The 14,727-nt window shown below is 46.9% G+C and overlaps 1 protein-coding gene across 3 annotated transcripts in view; it reads right to left on the bottom strand.

Annotated features, from left to right (window-relative positions):
- The window catches only part of ACTMAP (actin maturation protease), a 282,045-nt gene that overhangs the window by 141,709 nt on the left and 125,609 nt on the right, over window positions 1-14,727 (bottom strand). The gene's annotated exons all lie outside the window — the stretch shown is intronic.

The following is a 14,727-nucleotide window of genomic DNA, read 5'->3' as shown; positions in this document are numbered from 1 at the left end:
GCCCGAATGGCAGTACTGTGTACTGATAATGATTGGCGCCGACTTGGAATCGCAGGAACTTCCTGTGTTTGTGTGCAATGGGCACATGGAAGTACGCATCCTGTAGGTCTATAGCACATAGCCAGTCTCCCTGTTGCAGATGAGGATATATCTGATGCAACGACAGCATGCAAAATTTCTCTCTGCGAATCCACTTCTTTGCTTGTCGCAAATCCAGAATGGGCCTGAACTCGTTCTTGTCCTTCTTGCGAACCAGAAAGAACCGTGAGTACAGACCTCTTCCCCTTTGAGACAGAAGTACGTCTTCTATCGCCCTTTTCCTTAACAGGGTATCGGCATCCGCCTTGAGCTCACGCAGCTGAAACTGCGAGCTGACCGGTGGAATTGCTGGAGGCGGGCTGGTGAACCGAAGACTGTACCCATTGCAAACAATATTCAGCACCCACTTGTCCAGAGTAATTTTTCTCCACTCTGCCAGAAAAAATTGAACGCTTCCCCCCACCGGAGTGGGTAACGGATGCAGGGGAAGTAACCGCTCAGGGCCTAGACCCAGCCGGGCCTTTGTTCGCCGCTGCGGACTGCTGGCCGCCTCTGCCCTTCTGGCGCTTCTGGAAGGGCCTCCGGAACTGCTGCTGCTGTTGTTGCTGCTGTCCCGAAGCCTGCCCTCGCCCTCTGCCTTGCGCCCCGAACCGTCTCTGGAACGGGCGGTAGGTCTTCTTCTCCTTGGGCTTCTCCAACCCGACAGCCGTCAGGGTCTCGGCCTCCGCTTTCATACGGGCCATCTCGTCGTCCACATGCTTGCACAACAGGGATTCCCCCGAGAAAGGCAGGTTGGCCACCCGTTGTTGAGCCTCTGACTTAAGATATGTAAGGCAAAGCCAAGCGTGGCGCCATTGGTTGACACCATGGCAGTACCCATGCGCCGCCAGAAGAGACACATCAGCAGCCGCGCTGATGAGTTGGTTCGACACCAACATCCCCTCATTCAGAATCTCCTGAAAGTCGTCTTTCTTCTCTCGAGGAAGGAGCTCAGCGAATTGCTGGAGGGACTCCCATAGGGCTCGATCGTATCGCCCTAGCAAAGCCGCGGCACTTGCAGCCTTCATTGCAGTAGACGCCGTCCCACAGACCTTCCTGCCTGCCGAGTCTAACAAGCGGCTCTCCTTATCAGGAGATACTGTAGACGACGGGGTGGTGGCATGCTGCTTCCTAGCCGCCGTCACTATGACCGAGTCCGGTGTCGGATCCATCCTGAGAAAAGCCAGGTCAGAATCCGGCGCCCGGTACTTCTCGAGGAGCCTGGAGGGAGTCGCCTTCGCCACCGCCGGAGTGAGAAACAACTCCATGGCAGGCTCTACCAATCCTGGTACTAGAGGCAGCAACGGTCGAGACAGGTGCTTTTTATGTAGTGTCTCTAAAATCACGAACGTCGTGGGCGTGGGCACCGTCACCGTGATGCCCAACTTAGCCGCACCCCTCAGCAGAACATCTTGGAATGAGACGATGTCGTCTACGGGTGACTCCCTCGTCCCAGGGGATTCCGAAAAAGTCGGCGAGTAGTCCCTGGCCCCAGAAGAGTCCGTGTGGGATCTTGATCTGCGCCTCCTGTGGCGTCGCCTTGATCTTGTCGACGACCGGTGACGACTCCGCGATCTCTCCCTCCGGCCGGAGCGAGAGCGCCATCTCCTCGGCTTCGGACGCTCCACAGGTCTCAAAGGAGTAGGCGACTGCGGCCTGACCGGGAGCCTCGGCTGAGGAGTCCCCTTAGGCGGCGTCGGGTACCGTGGTAGTGAAGCCGTCCTCGGCGGAACCGTAGGCGGTCCATAAGGCGGAAGCAGAGGATGAGAATGAGGAGGAGGCGGTGGTGGAAGCGGAGACGGAGTGGGAGTCCGCGGCGGAGGTTCCTTGGGCAAGGGAGGAGGAGGGGAAAGCAACCTCGGCTTAGGAGGTGTATATACCTCGGAGTACACCGAGCCCGGTGAGCCCCCTCTTCATCCTAGGTGGAGGCGATGGAGAGGCAGTGTCTGCTATCGGCGCGCCCCAGCAGACCCAGAGGGACTCCTGGCTCCAGAACTCCTTCTGCGCTTCTGTGGCGTCGAAGAACGTCATCTCAACGTCGACGAACGCCGTCTTGACGTCGACCGGCACCATCGTGTTGAGCCTCTCCTCCTCGACGGCGCTCTCGACATCGAACGTCTCCTCCTGGACGTCGAACGCCTTCTTCTCGACGGCGAACGCCTTCTGGATGCCGAGCGTCTCCTCGACGTCGAACGTCTGCGAGTCTTCGACGTCCTCCTCGACGTCGAGGATCCCCTTGACGCCGACCTCCTCTTCTTCGTCAACGTTGTACTCGTCGACTATATCATCTCCAACTTCGACGACGAAGGAACATCGACGCTTGAAGGTTGAATCTTCGTCGACGAGATGGGTCTCACTGAAACTAAGACCATCGTCGACGGTGAAGAAGCCGACGACATCACCATCTGAGGCTTTGGCGAAGAGAAAGTAACAGTCGACGTGGAGGAAATAATGTAGACGGGACCCGTCAACGGAGCAGCCGTCGACGATGAGGTCGTCGACGAGGTCTTTTTCTGAGGTAATTTTTTCTCTGACAGTCTTTTAGATGGCAAAGAATTAGCAGACTTTCTCGGGGGTGTTTTAGGTCCAGATTTAGAAGGTGGAGAAGCCTTTTATGCAGTAGAAGAGGAAGGCAAGCTAGAATCCTTAGCTTTTCTCAACACCTTAGCCCCAGGAGAAGATACCTCTTCCTCTTTCTGGAAGTTATAGAAGACCCCGAAGACAAACTTCCTACCTCAGATAGAGGGTCATCCTGGTCCTTAATCTTCTGCAACCATAGTAGAAGAGGCCCTTCTCTGTCTCTGAGGGTCTTCTGAGGAAAGGTCCTGCAGATCTTACAATCCTTTACCTCATGGTCTGGATATAGGCAATAAATGCACTTTTTGTGGGGATCTTCTTTAAAAAGCCTAAGCTTCCCACAAGACTCACATGGTCTGAAGAGAGATTTTGAAGAAGACATTCCAAAAATAGGAGAAAAACCAGTCAGGTTGAGAAGTACTGAGCAGAGCTCAGGGAGACTCCCTTTTACATGACGTGCGGTAGAAAATCTGGGAGTCTGAGTCTCTGGGGAGAGCATTCTAGTGGGTGCTGGCGCCTGATTGGCTGTAGTTTGGTCTATACAAAATGACTAGGACAGTCATGAGTGTGGCTACTTTACTTTCTGATTGGTATTACCAAGGGTTTTGGTTTTCTTATATACAAATTATTGCTTTTTTATGTACCGTGGGACTCCCACTCCGACGACGGGGAATGAATCAGGCATGTGAATCTATGATGGACACCCCAATACTGGAGAACTCGTACCTCTGGATGCCAACTGAAGGACACGTGGCAACAACATCCCTGGCTTGTGAAACTTGGGATTGCTTAAACCGATCAGATCTATCGCGAAAAAGACTGCTCTTGGGAAAACATGAACAAGGCCAGTCTTGAGATTATGTTTCGAAATGAAAGCATCCTTTTGAATGCTAGAAAGTCGTCCATGGCACTTCACAAGATCAAAATATTTGGCATCAAGGCACATTGCAGAAGACGGACATGTTAGATTTTTTATAGATAGGATTGCCACATTTTAAAAGGCATGGTACTTTCTGCAATATCTGTTGCTAGTGAAAACTTTAAATTCATGTCTGGTATACAAGACTGAAGATGTTTACTAGAGCATAATCGATTTGGTAGGAGAAGGGATCTGCTTATCAAAAAAGTAAGCCAGATGTCAATGGTGGAAAGTGGGGTGACTACACTGCTGCCTAGAGGCAGGACGTTTATTTTTTTAAAGCACCACTCTTACTTTCCATTTACTTTACCCAATGTATAACACACATAGGTGAACAGAGATGTGTATCTATCGCCATCATCTTTTTTTATCGTTGTTATAAGAAGACGCATTAAATAAACAAAACAGATAAATGGAACATCATCAACCTGTAACAATGGATTTTTAAAAGTGTTGTTCAGCGTTTAAAAAACTTCAGGGCTCGTCTTGGTTTGGGTGCAAATATCTGCTGCCATGAAGAAACACTCTTCGCCCATGCCTCTCAGAAATGTACTGTGCCTGAAACATTTGGGGCAGTAGTTTGACTCCGATTTTAGACATAGTTTCCCTAATGAATATAGATTGTTTCGTTGATGGGACAGATCAGCAGAGCACAAACGCTGTACTGGAATGTTGTAAGAATAAAAGGTTAGTTAGGAGGCAGATGTCAATCTAATAAGGGGCTAAATAGTTGTCAGCTAGGCCGATCGTGATATCTCTCAATTTAAAATAAAAATGGCTGATGCCTCTGAAATGCCAGAGAGGCTGGGGCAGTCAATCGTATTGATGCTGACTGGAGACCAACTATGCTCTCCTCTCTCATCCATTGACCTTATGTAAAACAAGCATTGGCATAGCCCATAGGTGTAGCTTTTGGGACCTTATAATTATTTAGTTATGCAGCACAATATCCTTGGTACAACAACATCAACTGTTGCATGGGTAAACACTTATAAGATCCCAAAAGCGAGACCTATTGGCTATGTCAATGCTTGTTATATCGTAGGGATGGTCTACCCCTTGAACAAGAGCCTGTGTTCCCTTCAAAACCCCCACATTTTAAGTCATTCTGCTTCTACTGGAGAGCAGATTGGGGTGGATGTTCCAAATGTGCACTCCCTGGCAGTAACAGACATGTTACTTGAGGAAAGAAAAAGTAGTTTTAAAAAAATCAAAGGGGGGTGGGACATGCATATGGCCATGGCCCTACCCCAAAAGGGGTCATTACAGTCTTTCTGCCCCACCTCGGGAGGGGGGGTGGGCATATTGGGAAGGTTTGTCTCTAATCTGGGTGGCAGAAAGCCCACTAGACACCAGGGAAAGTCTTTAAAAAAGTAGTGGGAGTATCTCATTATGCATACCGCCATGCTCCGGGGGGAGGGTGGGGGTGCAGATTGGGATGTTTACTCCAAATCTGTACCCTGAGAGTGGGGTAGAAAGTCTGCTAGATGCTGAGGATATATTTTCAAAAAAAAATCAGAGAGCGGAGGGCAATCCACCATGGCATAGGCACTTAGGCATAGGACCAAGCCACCACCCCAAAACTGGGCATTATGCCCTTCTGCTAGACAGATTTGGGGATTGTCTCCAATCTACCCCCCAGGTAGGTAGACAGCCCATCAGAAGCCAGGGTTTGTACTTAGTGAAAAGTAAACAAAGGGGTGGAGGCAGACCACCCTGTTATAGGCGATGCCCATGCCTCTAAATGGGGCGATACAGTTGATTTTGCTGGGTAAATTGTGATGTCTACAGGTGGTGTTTTGTGGAATTTTAGGTTGCAAGCACCAGGCCCAGTACCACAGTGGGGGTACTGTTCCTATCGGGAGACGTGTGAGAACACAGACCTGTGGGATATTTGTTATTACCAATTGGATTTCTCTGCATTTGTGGCTTCCAAATGTAAGCAAATGTGCAACAAAGAAGACATTTTGCTAAATACCCTCTGAATTACATGATAGTGTAACCACAAATTCAGCGGTGTTCAAATAACCATTGTTCTTAAACTCAGTATATAGTAAACATTTCAGAAAATCAAACAATTCCTTCATACCTATTTTTCATTCCTTATATTTCACCATGTAAATTTTTTTATAGTCCAGTCGCGAATTACAGTTTGTTCCTATTCATTTTCATTCTTTTTTAAGTTTAACAGTTTGTTTCTTTGGGAAAGCCTTGACGGATCTACACAAATGACCCCTTGCTGAATTCAGAATGGTGTCTATTTTTCAATATTGTAAATGTTTCTGAGATCACCCATGCGTTTCACTCCTGTTTCCATTAGAAACTGAAAGAAGGTTGAACCCACATAAATTAGGAAAAATAGACTACCTTTTAGAAAAAAGCAAAAACAGTGGTAAAAAAATGTTTTTGGTACAATTCTGCTTCTTACTGAAAGCTGAAAAATAATAGACAACAAACATTTAGTTGACATAATGTTTAGATAAACAAACATACGCTTTTTTGCACAGCACTTTTTGACCCATTTTTTCCACAAAAATGCAAAATGTAGCTATATTTTGTCTATTTTCTTGATTCCTTCCAAGTGACTCTATGAATTGGGTACCTTTAGAATCCACAGGAAATGCGAAAAAAGGACCTGAATTTGTCATGGATACCTTTTGTAAAATAAACGAAGGTTCATCCAAAGAAGGGCTTAGCACAAGGGGTCAAAACCATTATTCCAGTGGTTAAATTACCGTGAAGAACTGAATTCAAATGAGCAGTCCCCTTCCCTACAGCCAAACAGCCATATAGTTCTCCTTTAAAATCTTCCTGCTTACTCCTGTTATAGGAAAAGAAAGGGGTATAAAAGCGCTTTTTGCAGGGAGTCATAAGAACTTGCTGGCAATCTATGAAAGGTAAAGGTCAGTCGATTCGATAAGTCTTTATTTCGAATAAAAAAATTCATAAAAGACAGTATACAGTCATACATGCATATTAAAAAACATTTTGCAATACAATATTAATATACACGTTTCATTCAAAGTACAATTAAAAAATACTTCATAACTGTGTATACTAAGACAGATAGGACGTGAATTAATGCACAAAGGTGAATACCACTAAGAAAAAACATACAGGATACTGAGTGTAACTGAAAGAAATCTTTCAACATACGGGGATACCCAATTTTTTGGATCGAATTAGCCATGCCCATTTCAAAAATTTGGCAACACATACCACTATGGTTTCAGATCTAATAGTGCGGAGTTTCAGGAGTGCATCCTGATAGCCTCTACTATTAAGGGTCAAGCAAATCGGTCTTAACCACTTACTTCTTGGTGCTCCATAAATAGGACAACCAAAGAAGAGGTGACCCACACTTTCTTCCTGATCGGGGCACCAGGGGCAGTTGTTTCCTACACACTTGTCCCATTTTGCTCTAAAGGTGTTGATGGGCAAAGTGCCAACTCGAAACTGGTGGTATAGTTTTCGATCCAATACACTTGTTATTAGGTCCCAGTACTGTTCTAACGAGGGGACAGCCTTGTGCACTAGAAAGGAACCAGTTAAATTAACATCACATGATTGGTTTACAAGGATAGATTTTCTCCAGGCCCAAAAAAGTGCCTTAAACTCAAGTTTGGAAGGGAATCTGGACCCCCCTGGGTTAGACCAGAGCTCTGGAAGGCCCATTAGGTTCAATGTATTTTTCACTACCCTAAACCATTGTAGTGACTGCGCCCCCCACATCAATTTGACTTCCTCCAACTCTTGGGTAAACAGGCCAAGCTCGGGAGTGGACCAGAGGCGGCGCCAAAAGGCCACCAGCCGATACTGGGCCATCTCGTCGATTGGTCTGCAACCAAGGTCCAATAGTAGGGGTTTAGTAGGGGTAGACTGGGGGAGGCTAACCAGATTCCGTAAGAACCTGTTCTGAGCAGTTACCAAACTGGAAAGATTCTTATGACCCCAAACTTCGGCTCCGTAAAGGGTGGCAGAAACAATTTTCGCATCATAGATTTTTAGAACAGGGGTAACGCACCTAGTTAACGAATTCCTCTGTTCAGAAATCAAACTGCCAGCCAACCTATTGAATTTAAGTTTGGATGTTTCCACTTGGGGATTCCAAGTGAGACGATGGTCTAGGGTCACACCAAGGTATGTCATGGTCATAACCTGCTCAATGGAGACTCCATTTAAGGAGACTGTGCACTTAGGGGGGTTTTTCTTGCAGAAAACCATAAATTTGGTTTTGTCCGCGTTTATTTGCAAGTCGTTCAAAGTGCAGAACTCAGAGAATCTGTTCAAGGCTACCTGAAGTCCAGCTCTTGTTTTAGAAAGCAGAAGGGTGTCATCTGCAAAGATCAACATGGGGTACTTTCGGCCACCCAGCTTAGGAGGATCCGACTGGGTGTTAAGAAAAAAATGTGTGACCTGATTAATAAATAAAAGAAACAATGTGGGGGCAAGGACACAGCCTTGTCGCACCCCACGTTGAACTGGAAATCGTTTGGTCACCTGCCCCTGACTGCCCCACCTAACCTGGGCGTAGTTGTCCTCATGGAGTCGCTGGACTAAAATCAAGAGATCAGGCGGAAAACCCATGTGATTAAGAGCCTCCCACAGCTTTTTTCTTGGCACTAAGTCGAAAGCCGACTTAAGATCGACGAATGCAGCAAATAGCATACCTCCGCCCAACAGGACCACCTTCCAAAAAAGTAGTGTAAACCGAAAAATTTGATCCACAGTGCTTGTCCCAAACCTAAAGCCCGCCTGCATAGGGGAAAGTACATTATTTGAATCGATCCAGTCCAGAATTCTTGCCAAGATCATTCTCGACACGATTTTCTGAACTGAGTCGATCAAGCTGATGGGCCGATAGTTATTGGGGAGGGAGCGGTCACCCTTCTTGTGTACTGGCAAAATTTCTGCCCCCTTCCATGAAAAAGGAATCTCGGCCCCAGAAGCTATGTTGTTTGCCAGTAGGGTAATGTAAGGAATCCATAGGTCTGGTTTAAGTTTAAAAAGGTCAGCAGGAATAGTGTCAATACCAGGGGCTTTGCCCGACTGGACTGACTCGAGGGCAAGTGCGGTGTCTAATTCCGAGAACAAGAGTCTGTCTCCTGTCAGTGTTAGTTGTGGTGGGACAGCAGATTTTATCAACATTGCCTCCGTAGCATTAGGATCATTAAATTGGGCTGTATAAAAAACCACCCATGATTGAGCAGAAACATAGTTTACCGGGATCTGGGCAGCAGGATCCTTTCCCCTCCTTATGATCAGCCAAAAATCGGTTGGGTTAGGGGAATCGCATGCACCAAGAAGGTCAAGCCAAAAGGAATCATCCCACTCACGTTTAGCAACCTGGATGATGCGCTTATAGCATCGCCTTGCAATTCTTATGGTATCAAGGTTCCTGGCCTTTATGGCAACTAATAGGTCACTGTGGGCTGCTCTACATTTTTTGTTATACCATTTTTTGTGTACTCTGGTATTAGCAGACCTAGATGGTTTCGTGAGTAAGTTTTTTAAGGTCGAAAAACACTCCTCATGGAGGTTGGTGATTGTGGAGTCTGGGTTGCCAGCTGGGGATAACAGAAGCATTCTATTCCATACATCCCGTACCTTTTCCTCAATCAATAAAATAAGTGTGGGATCCTCCAACACCCTGGGCCATTTCACGCGGCGCCTGTTATCGCACAAAATAACATCAGATGTTAAACTATTAGTGCTCCTGACGGGTGCCCCCATACCTTGGACCAGAACCTCAAGCGAGAGGGGATTATGGTCGCTCTCTGGGCGAGACTCTATCACCATGTCTTGTACAATGGACCAAAATTGTATGTTAATCAATATGTAATCGATACGGCTTGATGACAAACCGTTGTCGAAAGTGTTGGCCCCAAGGCAATCAGAACGTGTACGCCCATTGGCGGCCCGAAGGCCCCATTCTAAGCAAAAGCCCAGCCAATGTAGGGCAGCCTCAGTGCCCCTGACACCCTTTGCAATAGTAAGTGGAGGGATTGCCCAGACAATGTCTTCCTCAGAGCCTACATCTTCTGCCAAAGTGGAGATGGGCTCAAAGGGGGTATTCAAATCTCCTGCTACAATTACGATCTGGTCAGTCTCAAGATTCTTAAATAGAAGATCCAGATCGTCCAGTACAGCTTGTTTTTTCCCACCCTGAAGACCACGAGCATAGACATCCACTAAAAGGATGTCAGTGGTATTGGGTTTGGTCAGTGAAATACATAAAAGGTCCGCACACTCCACCAGTATTTCCCTACCATGAAAGCCCAAGGTGTTTTTTATCCAGATGGTAAGACCACCAGAGGCCCTACCCTTGGGGCTCTTAATTGCTGGTTTAGAGAAATTCAGATAACCCAACCTATACAATGGAATAGTTGACCAAGTTTCCTGAAGAATGACGATATCATATGAGTCGATAAAATTGACCCAATCGTCATTCTCCAGGCGCCCCCGTAACCCTGCAATATTCCAGGAAATCATTCTTAGTGTACAATCCCTAGTCGGTGCACATGGAAGCAATAACACACCCTTGTCTTCGTTGTTGGCTACAACTGGAATGTGTAGCGGGTCTAATGTTATTCCCGGATTATTAGGCGGTGGTGACCCAACATTGGATAGATTTGGAGAAGGAGGTCTCTGTTGGTAAGGAGGAAACCTAGGAAGCGGTGAATGTCCAGGCCTTGCAAGTCAATCCACCTCTTCCAAACATCCAAACCTATTGGAAGTTGGAAACCCTTGCCACCAATTAGGTTGATTTGGTCCAACAAAACTATGGGTCGGATGACTAACATTCCTAACAATAGTCCATGGTCTCTCACTCACCAGTTGTTGCCTAGGAGGATAAAAGAAGGTAAGAGGCCTCACTACTATTGTAGAATTGGTCTCAGAAGATGGCCATGCACAAAGATACTGGGCAGTGTGGGGATCAGAAAATGAAACCACTATGCAATCACCAGCTATCGACTTATGGGTGCGGCCAATCCAAGGAACTCTCCGAACCATAAGTACACTACTTCTTAAATGATCGGGGAGCTGTTTGTTGGAATTCAGCCAGTGAATGACTTTATTTTTTAAGGAAAGGTCATTCTCCAGGGAATCTTGGCTCAACTCAGGAACACCGGCTAGTATAATAACATACGACCCTGCTTCTGGCGGTAGGTCTATGAACCCTCCGCGAAAATTATGGCGACTAACCGGGCGTGTTGGGTTGCGTGTCAGGGGCAGCCTTGGGGTATGGTTGGTTGATGCCCTAGTATTGGTATTCAGCCTATGTGCTGCTTTGTGCGGAGGGAAAAATTTAGGTACCACTGGACTAGGGATAGGTACGTTAGTTTTTACAATAGTAGTACGGGGTTTTGGGATAGGTTTAGGAATAGGTAGAGTCACAGGGGTGGTTGGGGCTGGTTGTGAGGGTGGAAGGACAGGTTCTATTTCTAAAGACTGTGGTGAAGGTGCAATCATACATAATTGCCTAGCATCCATTTCCTTGAGGCTCAAACTAGCCAGAGTAACTATGGTCTTATCCATCTCAAGGAGGTTGTTCTCTATGCGAGAGAGCCTTAATTCTAGGGGGGAAAGTAACTGCTTTAGAGTTCCCCAGACTAATTGGAGGAATTCGCTGTCACCCTCCTTTGACTGCCTGAAACCCAGACCCTCCGAATTGTTCAAGTTAGTCTTACTAGGGGAGATGATAAGAATATCATCTTCCGCCATACTAGCTATTTCTGAAGTATCTACCCCATTACAGACACTATGTGTTGGATTAGAGTTAACATCTTTCACCACAGGAGACCCCATTGCCCGCCTACTATTAAAAAACTTAAGCCTTGCTATTCTAGCTTTTTTCCTTGCTTGTAAGGTTCTCGCAAGGCATTTCTTTTTGTGTGCTGCCGCTTTTTTAGTATTACAGTGGCTAGGTGCTGGTCTTGCTTTAGAAGGTGGGAGGGGGCCAGGAATACTAAACAGAGGAACAGGGCCAATATTTTGATTTACTGGGTTAGGTAGGGAAGTTGGAGGGGAATGTAAGGGAATAATGGGGGGAACGGGGTGAACCAAAACCGATGTTAGCAAGGGTTGTAGGTTAGCAGAACGGTCAGGAGTACGGGCAGATGCAATGTTACCCAGAGAAGATTTTTTAGTGTTGGCAATATGCGCCGACAGCCTGCGTGCGGCATCAAGTTCTAGCGAAACCTTATGCTGCATTTTACAGATTTCCTGGTCAATAGCCAAATTGGTTTTGACCAAGAAATCATCTATGGACCTATTAGAGTTACTAGCAGCCATAAGGGTTTTACTCCGGCTACCCCGTGTACACATACTACAGAGTACAAGTCAATAAATATAAATACACACAACTATAAAACTGTAATATGTGCCACCCTGTAAAATAAATAAATTACAATAATACTAAAACTAGAAACAAGGGGAGGTGGCCCAGCCCAGCCCTCTTGGTCCTCGAACGGCCTCAAACGGCCCAGTCTTTGCCCTGTCTTCGCCCGGGCTGCGTCCCGCGCTGCGGGAGTGATGGGGCAATAAATAAGTGGCCGATTGAAAATAGGGGGCGCGGCAGCGGGGAGAGCGGACCGGAAGTTGGCAGACGGTCTAGCAGGGACTCCTGGGAAATGGAGTCCCCTGCACGCTCGCAGCCCCGCTGACCGCACTCACCCGGTACACCAGCTGCAAACTCCCCTAGCTGAGTCCCGGAGTCCAGATAAACGATGCGGCACCCGCGGAGCGGGTGCGGCGAGAGGTAGGCGGGGTCCTTAAAAGTGCCGCTGTAGTTTCCACAAAAGCCGCTGTTTGGGTCAGGAGTGCTTCAATTTACAATAGCGTCCCACAGGTAGAGGAGTGAAGGTGTCCTAAATACTGCACGGGGGCGGGGGGCGGCAGCGGGGAGAGCGGACCGGAAGTTGGCAGACGGTCTAGCAGGGACTCCTGGGAAATGGAGTCCCCTGCACGCTCGCAGCCCCGCTGACCGCACTCACCCGGTACACCAGCTGCAAACTCCCCTGGCTGAGTCCCGGAGTCCAGATAAACGATGCGGCACCCGCGGAGCGGGTGCGGCGAGAGGTAGGCGGATGTGCATGTACACCTGAATTCGTTATTTACCATGCAATAGTATTACATGGTAAATAACGAATTCTGAGGGGCCTGTGGCACTGTTTAAAGTGCCACCTACATCTGCATTTACAGATTCGGTATTTTTACCGAGTCTATATTTACCAATTCGGTAATTTTACAGATTCGGTAAATACAGATTCGGTAAAAATACAGAATCTGTAAATACATGCCCCCTACATTGGAAAAGGCATTTACCGGTCGGTAACGGCCGAATTCGGCCGTTACCGACCGGTAAATGCCTACCTACATCGGGCCCCAGATCCTAGCCCTACAAATAACCAGACTAGTCTGCTGGTGCAGGGACTTTGTTTGTGATGACACCATGTCAGCGTAAGCCTCAGTCTACTCACAAGGAATACAGGGCATGCTTGATCCGGGTCTGGTAGCTCAGTGGACTAATGCATCCACTGCAGGGGCCTGTGTTTGACCTCATGGTCACAGATTCAAATCCTGGCGGGTCCACTCAGCCTTTCATCCATCTACGGTTGATAAAAGCTGATTTTAGAAGAAGTTGATTCAGCGCCAAGATACCCCGTTGGGGTGATCATGTGCTTTACAAATACACATGTTATGTTGTTATCCACTGTCTGGAAGTGCTTTGTGCCGGTAGCCCTAAGTAAGTGTCAATAATCGATAAAAGGTAAGGTTCAGTCACAAGCTTCACATCTGTAAGACGAAATTTAAATGGCACTCCTGGCATGGCCAACTAGGGATGAGGCAGTTCCCACAACCCAAAACTGATTAAAGCCCGCTGGGCCTCAGTTCTCTGGTTGTGGAGACTCTGTTCATGACAAAGTCTTGTCAGCCTGAGCACAAGCTTGCTCAAGAGGAATAGAGGGCGAGCTTGATTCACCTTCTGAAAATGCTTTACATGGGTATTGCCAAAACCAAAGACACAAAGGTGATGGGAAGAATGCTTTAGGTAGCCTAAACCATTGGCAATCACTGGGGGTAGCTTTACAACCTATCATTTCTCACCCACTTGGCCACTCTAGACAGAGGACTAATTTATTGAAGTCGGTACTGATCCTGTGCCTCATGGGAGCAGACATCCCAAACTGTCAGGCAAGGCCCTCCCACCAGCAGGGACCACAAGCAACTCAGGCCGGTTTTGACCTTGTTAGGCCTCGTCACTGAGGTATAGCTTGGTTCCAATGGCACAGGGAGCAAGGGACCCATGTCTGGGCATACTCTTGGCCTCTTGGAGCATTATATCAAAGATACAAAAGTCCTAAGAAAGTGCCAGCAGAAAAGTTAATTTACCTTTATTTCAAGGTATGCAGATAAGATAGGGGAGACAGCTAAACTCTTTATTCACTTGCAAATACTGGTGTCCATTTGAAGATCCAACTGGGCAAACCATTTAGACTCCAGCAAAGTAAACATCCTGATTGAACACTTACAGATTAAATGCCAAACCAGTCATTTAGCGAGTTGTCCAATGTAGAAAATTAGCTCATAAAAATCATAAAATGCTGATAGATGCAAAAATCATAAAATGCTGTTAGATGCAATCTTTGAACAACAAACTTCACACCAGAGTACAATATACCAAAAACCTCTTCAACAGTGACAAATGTACTAGCAATTATGTGACAAAGGGATAGGATGCCTTGGCAGCACCTGTTTAGTGCACCATTGTTCTAACTTCCTCTGACGTGGACATTATTGCTCTTGTAATATGTTTGAGAAGAAAACTAACTGACCTCAAACTATTTCTTACCAAATAAACTCGTTCAGTTTAGGCTCCTGCGTCACAGTTTACCTTGTATGTCTGAAAGTGTCCTCTGTTGGTGGTTCTTCCCTTGCTGTCGCCTAGGAGGCTACATAATATGCTACATGTCCACCTGGTCCTTCTTGTTCAACCGCATCCTCCCCGGCTCAGGTTTTAAGATAATAATCATGGGTTTCAAGTAACTGGGCAGGAATGTCTCTGTAAATATCTGTAACTGCCGAGACTTTGTTATATTGTTATGTTACTAGGGGGCTGTTGTGTTTACTGATACCAGACCAGGGTGGGA

This window comes from Lissotriton helveticus, chromosome 9 (assembly GCF_964261635.1).
Source record: "Lissotriton helveticus chromosome 9, aLisHel1.1, whole genome shotgun sequence".
In the NCBI taxonomy this organism is placed as follows: domain Eukaryota; kingdom Metazoa; phylum Chordata; class Amphibia; order Caudata; family Salamandridae; genus Lissotriton; species Lissotriton helveticus.
The sequence above is the reverse complement of the archived record's forward strand: the minus strand, read 5'-3'. Positions and strand labels throughout refer to the sequence as shown.